Genomic DNA, 10,185 nt, shown 5'->3' on the forward strand with positions numbered 1-10,185 from the left:
TATTGATGCACAGTGTCTCCTGAGGAGGTGCGGACAAGTAGGAAAAGCAGTCCCTGGAGCTAATAACTGCGTGGACAGCCTTGCTCCCCAGCTCTCCAGCCTCAATATTTTTGTCTTCAGCCCCATGAGACTTACATCACTTTACATCAGATCTTCAACCAACTCTGCAGCTGAATATAGCAAATTCTTGGCTATAATTATTGCCTGCTTTCCTTAGAGAACAGGGTGTAAGCAGGAATAAAAGAGGGATTAATTATCGTATGTGTGTGGGGGGGGGGGAGTGGGATAGAAATTAATAAATAAAAAATACATTTCTCAGCTGTCGTATTGTAAGTTCAAGCAAATCCCCATGAGGTCTATTGCCACTACTGAAGAGTTGCCCATAGGGAATATTAGAGACACTACTGAAAGACAGTCCAAATTTTCCTCTCTGAACCTTAAAGCACAAGCTACATAGGTAAAATGGATTGGAGCGATCAAAGAGAAAGAGGAGAAAGGCATCTGGAGATGAACTTCTTAATCCATAGCTGTAAATCAGGAAACCAGGACGTCAGGCTATTCCAAATGTCTTCAATTTCATAGAAGGTGCAAACGTTCTGGAACTCACGACAAATAATAGGATGTGTTCAAATTTTTTTTACACATATATCTGTAGAATTTCTCCCACTTTGATCTACGTAGATGCAACAACTGGTATTAAGAACAGCACAGACTCTGCCTTCAGACGCCGCCTTCATATCTAACGCCATTCCATTTTGCACAGCTATAGGGGCTATTTCTCACACTTCTTCCTGCAAAGCCTTCATGGCACCTGCAGGGTCCTTGGCCATCTCTTCCATTGCTGTGCATCTCTTTATCACTGCCTTCTCCAATTCAGGAACCGCTAACCAAGGAGTAACCGAGGCCACAAGCAGGCTGATGATCTGGGCTATCATTATGACACCCATTACATCTGAGAAGCTCATAGGCCACTAGGAGGCACGTGGCCATGAAGGCGAGCTTGAGGTCCCTGGAGTGTCCAGTTCCCTTGGGGGATTGGCCATCAGCAGCCCAGCTGGTTATGGCTGCAGTAAGAAAGGCACTTGGACTCTGAGACAAAGTGTCATTTCAATTGGCCTTGGCTAGAGCCAACTCTCTACACACAGAGACAATCGTGTCAGCTGTATGCCGTCCCTTCCGAGGCCGGGAACACGGAGTTTCCAGCGTTGGGAGAGCGGTGCAGCAAGTTGTGCAGATCCTGCCTGCAGAAGGGTTATCCCACACTGCTCCTGTCAGCTCTTGAAGTGTTTTCTGGCAGGGAAACCCATTCTAGTCATCACTTCTCGTGTTCTAAGAGGAGATGTTCACTTGGGAGTTGGTAACTGCAGTCCCAGGTAAAGGTAGGGGCGTGGGGTTGGCCATTCACCAGCAGCTTCCTGCAGATTTCTTCTTCCAATATGGCTTATTCTGCAACCCAGGGGCACACTCAGCACAGCTCAGCCTGAAGGCCAAGAGGTACATGGAGCACAGCACAGGCCTGCTCAGGTTTTCTGTGACACTCATCACTAGCTCCTCCATGTGCAAAGGGCTTCTGCTCAGATTCTCTCAACCTCCTGATGAAGGTTAGAAGGAGAACGACATCTCCTTTAGACCGCTAGAGAAAGGGAACTTTACTTGAAGGCCTTGGTTGAAGGGAAAGTGGAAGATGATCTGCAGGAGCGGGCTGGAAATCAGGACCATGCGTGGCAATCAGTTAGCTGAAGGGAATGTGCTAGAGCTTGTAGGTCACTAACCCTGGGAAGACAAGGAGTGTGAATAGACACAACAATTAACATGATGAGCCATGCTGAGAGAGCATAGGGGAGTGGGGGACGGATGCCGTGAAGGAAGGGTAACACCCTGCTGTTAATTGCTGGTAGTTAACCATCAATCGGGGATTGCCTAGTATGCAAGGCTTAGCTTCAGGAACCAATCTGTTTAAAACGCGCAGCTTCAGGAACCAACTGTTTAAAACGTGCAGCTTCAAGAACCAATCTTTTTAAAACACGCAGCTTCTGAAAGTGTATATAAACTCGTGCTTCTGTACAATAAATTGACATTTGCTTGTATCACCCTGCGTCCCGTCTCTCCATCGCAGCAATGATCCCTGACCAACATGGCACAAATGCTTTGCTGGACTTGTTTTGAACAAAAGACAAGGCAGGAATGGTGAAAAATGTGGACAGCACCTTTCTGTCAAGTATGGGTGACGCTGGTAAAGTAGAAATCAAGGGCAAGTCAACAAGACAAACTGTAGCAGGGCTGAGTAGAGAGGAGAGATCACCTCCACCAACCCTTGGGCAGTGCTCTTCCTAATGCAGCCCCGGATGCCATGGGCCTTATTTGAAAGGTGCAAAGCCAGGAGAAGAGGAGGCTTTGGGGACACCTAATAACAGCCTTCCCATATCTTCTTGGGCCATATCAGCAAGAAAAGGCAGCCAGGTTCTTGCCTGTTGTGCGTGATGGGAGGATGAGAGCCAATGGGCATCAGCTGAAACAAGGGAAGACAATGTCCTTCCCCAAGAAGACAGTCAAGCAGTGGAGCAGATGTCCCACAGAGCTTGTGCCATGTCCATCCTTGGAGCTTTTCAAGCCCCACTTGAAGGAAAGCGTGAGCTACTTGCTTCAACCCCATAACTGATCGTTCTCTAAGCAGCATGTAGGCCTGGACACCTCCTGAGGTCCCTTCCAGCATGAATGATTCTGGATCTCCATCCACCATGGATCTTGCCTTCATGATGGCAGGGAAATCACTCAGGTTTCCAGCAGCTGTTGAAGCCAATCAGAAAGTTGGTCAGATGACCTGCGATGTTCTTTTCCCACTCCAAGCTTTGCTGCTCAGATGCAGGGCTGCTTGGCTGGTTCCTATGGATTCCTATTCTTCACCCTTTCCTAACTTTTCCCTCCTTTCCCACGCACAATTGCTTCTCCTTGACTACCCCTGTATCCTCCCATGCAAGCAGCTCACCTCTCCTTTCCCTTTCCTCCCTGGCCATTGGCTGTCCTCCTTTGGTGATTCTTTGGAGGTTTTCACCATAGGTGGCCACCCAGACAAGGGATTCATCATCCCCCTTGACTCAGCATCGTCCCCCTTGACACAGCACTGTTGTGGCCACATCCAGGTTATCTGTGCCTGGGCTTTGAGGTTTCTCATTCTGGAGGAATGGGGGAAAAGTGGAGAGGCTGTGGAGGATACCTACCTGGATTGAGTTTGGTGCCTGTGGAGAGAGACTGAAGGTCCTGGGCTTCTTGATACTGGCAAAGTGGAGCCTCAGGGCACCACAGTAACAGCATGCACCTGCTTGAAGGGGGGTGTCAGAGATAAGGGAGTGATTCCTGATAGCGACAGGAAGAGAAAACCTCCGCAAAGTGCTGCTTGGAAGGGTAAGTTTGGATGTGAGGAAAAAGAAATGTCCCTCTGAGGGTTGCCCTCTGATGCCAGAGTTCACCCGAGGGAGCCTGGATCGTTCCATGGCTTTGAGTTTCAAGGAGCAAGCAGGGATGAGGGGAGAAACTGCAGAAAAGGCAGAGAAATGCAGGTGTGAGGGCTGGGTGGGAAAGCAAGGAAGATGCCAACCCCCAGAGTGGAAAGAGGTGCCACATGGACAGTGTAGGGCAACTTGCAGTGGAGATGGCCCAGGGCTGCAGCGAGGCTGAATGGCCCCACAGGGGGCTGAGGCCTCTGTCCCCCTGGCAATGGCAGCTGCCTCTCCCACCAAGGCCTGTGACATAGAACTTGATTTGGAGGGTCTTATGTTCTGCCCTCCAAGAGCCTGGGGGTCAGGGCTTGGTCTTTCTGCTTCATAAAAAAATCCAAATGTGTTTTGCAGCATTACAGCCACCGACACAATACCTTTGCCTGCCTGCAGGTCTGGCCTCTAATTAGCTACTCTAACGAGTCCATGGGGACGCTTTGTCAGCAATGGCCCTCAGCGGGACCCATCAATGTTTGAAGGTATTTTCAGTGTTGCTTCTGACTTACATTCCTTCAGTGGTTGGTTCAGTCTGCTCTCAGTAGCTCAGGTTCATGGCAGGAGCCCCCAAGGCCCTAATGAGGTATTTGCCTTTTCTCATTTCCTTCAAGTCTTGAAGACCTGTGCAGCTAATTGAATCTGTTCCATTCATGTAGATAAGAGAGAGGATTTCAAAGTGCACTTCAAAATAATTATTTTTCATTTCATAGGTTGTATTTTGCTACTTTTTAGGCTAGAGGGGAGGTTCTAGCAGCAATCTCCAAGTGATAATGATGCAGAGGGTCTCCTCATCAGGTCTGGACTGGTAGGAAATGCAGTCGCTTGAGGTCTAACACCAGATGGACAACCTTGCTCTGAATGTCCCCAAGACCACCCTTTTTCTCATTGTCCCCTGGGACTCACATCCCTTCTCCTTACGTCAGACTTCTCCCCTCAATTCTGCAGGTGGGTGCTGCAGCTCCTTTGCACCATCCCCACCAATTTGCCTTAGAGGACAGGCTGCACACAGGTGCAGAAGAATTATTCAAATCTGCAAGCAATGTGAAGAATGATCAAATGTCATAAATAAGCCAACACCCTCCACAAGCAGGTGCCATGTCCAAGCTGTCTCTGATGAGGTGCCTTTCTGCAAGGGACACCCTCATGAGAAATCTTTTAGGTGCTAGATACAGAAATATAGATCTAAAGACAAGGGAAGAGTTGGGTAAGGAGACAGTTTGGCTGCGGGGAGACATGCAAGCTTTTCCTTCCTGAAGTAAAAACAGCAGCACAGGTGAGACGTACCTAAAAGACCAAAGAATAAAGGGAGGAGAAAACAGGTGAATAACTGAAAGAGCCTTTGCTGAGACAGTCTGCTGAAAAGATGACTTCAGAAGTCGTCACTGTCTCCTGCTCAGGTACAAATATGTTAAAGATGAGAGAAAATAGGGGCGTGGTATAACTAATAACAATGGTGAAGTACTGGTATAAAATCAGTATTTCCTTGAAGTATCGCTTTTGAAAGCTCCTTGAATTGGCAGAGGTCACTTGTGAGAAAGGACAAGTAAGTGTTGCAACTGTCTTGGAAGGAGTCCGTAAGTGCAGCTCGGGGAACCACAGGCTGCACGGACACCCAGTGGTGAGGGGTGTGCCACCAGTTAGAGTCCTCTTGGGTGACATTTCTGGCACCTGAGCGGGTAACTGTCCAGGTGGATTTTCCAAGGGTAAATCCTGCCTCGCCAACCTGACAGCCTGCAGTTGTGCGTGAGGAGCTCCACAGTGGATGTCATTTCCCTCAGCTTCAGCAAAACTCTTGTCATGGTCTTCATCAGTGTTCTTCTGCCCAAGCGAGGCCATGACACTCTGGGTGCGAACAGAAAGAGATGAGTAAAACACCAGCTGGATGGTCAGGCTGAGAGAGCAGTGGGGAAGGGCTCACACCCCACCTGGAGGCCACTGGGACATACTGGGGCAGTGTGGGCTGAAGAGGGTCTCAATCAGAAAGTCAGCCAAGTAACGACAATCACACCAATGTGGCTACATATCGTCCTACTTTATTTAGCAACTTTGTCATATTTATACTTCTAATACACTGTTCACGCGGCAGCTGCCTGACAGTCATTGGTTGTCGGTTACGTATTCATGTTACTTGTTGATTGGTTGTCATGCTGCAAGCGCCTAAGAAGGATGTGCTAACCTAGCGGTTTTCATATCTTGCTTGGCACCCGGCCTTGTTCTTGTACAATGCTCATTATTCTTTATTCTGCCTATTCAAGGACAGTACAAGATCTTCAAAGGAACTTTGTAATCTGCAGGCCAGGGTTGTCCAACTCCTGCAAGGGGACAGTATGCCCTTGTTCTGCCAAGAATTCCCCTACACATCCCCCTTTTTCTTTCTGGATAACCCAGGCTCTATCAACGATTGATTCTAAATCTTTCTTCAAACAGGAGAAAATACAACAAAAGATAACAAGCACAGCAAAGATAATAACAAAAATTTAATCCCTTCCATCAATAAGGTTTTCGACCAGCCAGTGATTCCCCATCCCGTAAGCCAATCGTCATAAGGATTTTCAGTAAAACTGAGTTTCTTCATATTATCTTGTAGTTGGGAAAGCTTTCTGTGAATGGACTCAGAATGATCAGCAAGATTCATAGAGCACATTCCCTCAAAACCCTCACAGCCGTGTCCTTGTGCTAATAACAGAAAATCAATGGCAGCTCGATTTTGTATTAAAGCATGTCGTATACTGTCGACATCAGTGGTGAGTCATCTAATACTCTGGAGGTAATGTTAACTTGTTCTCTGTCCAACAAGCCAACTGTCTCAACTGAGTGAGAGCCTTGGCAGAAGCAACTTGTGGTGTAAAGAGTGATGCTAAAATGACAGATGGACGTTCCCACAACTCAACATCATCTGTACATTCAGGTCCCAATTGGTATACACTACGTCTGATGCGTTTAAACTTGTTACTTATGTTAAGCATTTGATGGATACCAGGGGCAAATAATGTTAGTTTCCCAAAGCAGCATGGTCCTCCCGGTGCCCTTGCAGGTACGGCGGGCCAGGCACCATCTCCACAAACGAGGAATACTCCCCGAGGCAACATCTTTGCTTTTTCATTTGTCTCACCAGACCATGAAACAGGCCAAGTCCAATCGTTACAGTAACCGGTGATGTTATAATGCCAGGGGGACCCAGGGGCAATCCAAGGATTATCATTTCTTGTTTTGTGGATCCTAAAATTACCTGAGTCAATGTCTTTCTTGTAAAACCCCCAAAATAAACAGTAGTTTCCCAGCATAGATCCTAAGATGTCAAGCTCCTGAGGTTCCATGCCGGTAACATTCCGGCCCTGAGCAATTTGGAACGCTTGAGCCCCCGAGGGGTTTCTTGGAATACCAAGTGATTGGCACCAATCGGCTTGCACAGACCCACTGTTGATGGTGCAAAAGTCATTTGCTGCTTGGTCGAGGTAGTCGGAGTATATTTTACCTGTTGTCCAGTGCCCAAACTCCTTCATATGGTTTAAAGGGACCCCAATCAAACAGGTATGAAATGGGTCAGATGGGGTAGCTAACGGTAAGTAAAATGAATCTTGCCCTGTCTTGTTGGCCCAGGTAACCCACATGTTCATTTGTGGTTGGACAGGAACCCATGCTGTTCCTTGTGAGGGCATGCTGATGACTCCTATCAGCCCTACAATCAGGTCAAACAATTCCATTATCTCGCAATCTTGTTCCCAACTGACAAAACAAGCACCACAAGCCAAGAGCTTGTCTTTTCTTTGTAGCTAAAACAACAGTTAAGTTTTTTGTCAAGGCCCACCAAGAGATAGCTTCTATTCTGCTGTCAATACTTTCTGGCATCCATATTTCTGGAAAATGTTGACTTGGCTTAGGGTTCAAAAATTCCCTACAAGTATTTTCAAAAGTAATATTAGCAAAGCTCTTTTGACAATCTAAGTACAAAGCATAATCATTTCGCAAGCGGCTACAACCTATAACAAAATTCTGTCTACAGTTACCACAACTTAATATTATTGCTGCTCGTTCCCTATAGTTTTCACAAACAGCATTCTTCGTATTACAAGTTTTTTTCAACGCAGCATTACAAGCTCGTGACCCAAATGATTGTCTTCTCGCTGCTGTCAACAGCACGTCTTCTATGGTGGATGGGACTGGCCCAAGTTCTGCACAGAGTTTGTTAAATACTGGTTGGAGATAAAGCTGTCATCTATATTTTCTCCGTTCTTCTGGAGTTGACATGCAGGGCGGACAAATCTGCTAGGGACCCATAGAGGTCCTTTATCTGTGGAAACACAAAAACACCCTCTACCGATGAACAACACTGGACTGGGTCCTTCCCAGTTGCCTGTAGTCATGTTCTTATAATGAACCTGTAACCCAGGCATGGCCTGTGTTTGACTTCCCTGAATAGCCTGATGATGTATAACAACGGGGGCCCTTCTCTTCCTTCTGTCAGGGACAAATAATTCAATTATTTGTTATTAAACAACACCTTGTTTAATCGCTTGGTTACATCAGTCTTTTCTGGCGTCTTTCATGTCACTTAGCTGTTGTCCATGTGGCATCACACTCCATTTGATTGGTCCCAGAGTGGCGCCCACACACTGCTACCCCCTTGTGCGGGCATCCTGCTTTCTCTCATCTTTCTGTCCAACTCTCTTATCTCTCTGTGAATACAGTTCTTTATCTCTCTTGGCCTTGCATATGTCCTTCACAACACCTGCAGCTTGTTACGGCTTCGGCCTGCTTGGCCTGCTATTACAACAGTTACTTGGTCTGGATTGCTCATTATATGTCTGTTGTCTTCCAGCAACTCCACAAATCCCCTTTTTGTTTTTGAGTGATCCAGACCCCTTTTATCATTCAGTCCATCATTCTCATAAAGCAATTCCACACACAACCCAATATCATTAAAAAGATTACAATGGCAATTAATACCGTTATCCCGTGCAGAAACAAATCTTTTAACCCTCCAGTAATTCCTAAACTCTGTAGCCAGTCCGTTAACCTGTTCTCAATCTTTATGGCTTGTACTTTTTTTTTAACTCAGCAAGCTGCTTATGAATAGAGTTCGAGTGATCAGTCAAATTCATACAACACTTCCCTTAGCGCTGTCCACTATAGGCTATTGTCTACTGTTCATGCTGTTTCCTTATCTTCTACAGGTGACATCACATTCCTCCTTTGTTCTGTCTCATCCTAGTTTCTTATCATACTCCCTCAAAGTTATTTAACTCTTTGCTGCAGGATCAAAGCTGCACATCGTCAAAGCAAGGCCAAAGCTGCACTTTATCTACGTTAAAGCAACCCACTGTCTCTGTTCTGTACAATTCTACAATTCCCCCTTTCTGTTTTTGAACAGCTAGTACCAGGTTTGTCATGCTCTGCAGGGCCCTTGCAAACAGGACGGCAACCAAGGCAACAGCAAACAAACAATACTGCCAACTGTGTGAATGGATGCCAAAAAGGCTGACGTTTTCTCAGATTTTGATAGCATGTTGCTGCAGTGGGGCACCTAAAATCCATTCAGCACATACCATCAAAATCCTCACAGCCATGCCCTTGAGCCAACAAGAAAAAGCCAGTAGTTGCTCTGTTTTGTATGTCATAGCGGCAAATTTGACTCAGATTCTTAACTGCCTACCAAACAAGGTGATTTAACTCTTTAATGCTTTCCCTGCTGTTACTTCGGGTAAGAGAAGAACCGCTGCAATACATTCCCATCAATTCCAATAATCAACTGCATCATTACATGATTCATCCAAAGTTATATTGTGTTTGAGTGCATTATGCTTATCAACATGTTCACGTGTTGATTTATGTGGGTGTCATGGTCCCGTCATAGCCTCCTACTGAACTAGCATCTACATAAAGACAACTATCGACATTCCAAGTGCAAACAATATCAACTTCTTTTGGATTAACTTTATACAGAGGTAATCAATTATCCCAAATATCAAGGCTTTCAGTAAGATTCTTCATTCCCTACATACATTCACTTTTTGCAACAATGTCTGCAAAGTCAGTTTCAAGGAAGGGCACACCAAACAAGGACTGGTTCTGTAAGGAGACCCACACATCAGTTGTTGGGTTGACTGGCGGCAGCAGTGCTCCCACGATCCGGCACGCTAATCTCAGGCCGCACACAGCGAGCAGGTATCCATGGCGGACCTTCATCTGTAGAGACACAAGCATAACCTCTCCCCCAAGTTAACATCCATGCGGTCCTGACCACTGCGCGGTACAAGGGTCTTTTGTGCCTACTAAGACGCCTTTGTGCTTTGGCTGCTTATTACCAACTGACACAAAGTCAAAATGGGAGACACCGCATGGTCGGCAGAGATTTTCAAAAAGTTCAAAACATCAGCATGCTTTCTCTGAACGTGCCTCTGGGGTCATTCCCTTCATTCCCTCTTTTTTTTTATGTAACCAGAGAGACTTTCCCATAACAGAGAAGCCCTTATTTACATCTCTGAGCCTGGACACAAACCGCAGCTGCATGCACCACCAGGCTCAGGGCAGAAATCATTCAGCAGTTACATAGCTGTATATCACTACACGCATGCAGACACCTATTTATCACTAGATAACCGTGTTCATCTTAACTACTCTCCTTCACAATACCTAGCTGTTCTCTCATCTCTTGTTAGGTCAAACATTCTCATTTTCCTCTCCTATATCTCTC

Source organism: Falco biarmicus, unplaced genomic scaffold (assembly GCF_023638135.1).
Source record: "Falco biarmicus isolate bFalBia1 unplaced genomic scaffold, bFalBia1.pri scaffold_30, whole genome shotgun sequence".
Classification (NCBI taxonomy): Eukaryota; Metazoa; Chordata; class Aves; order Falconiformes; family Falconidae; genus Falco; species Falco biarmicus.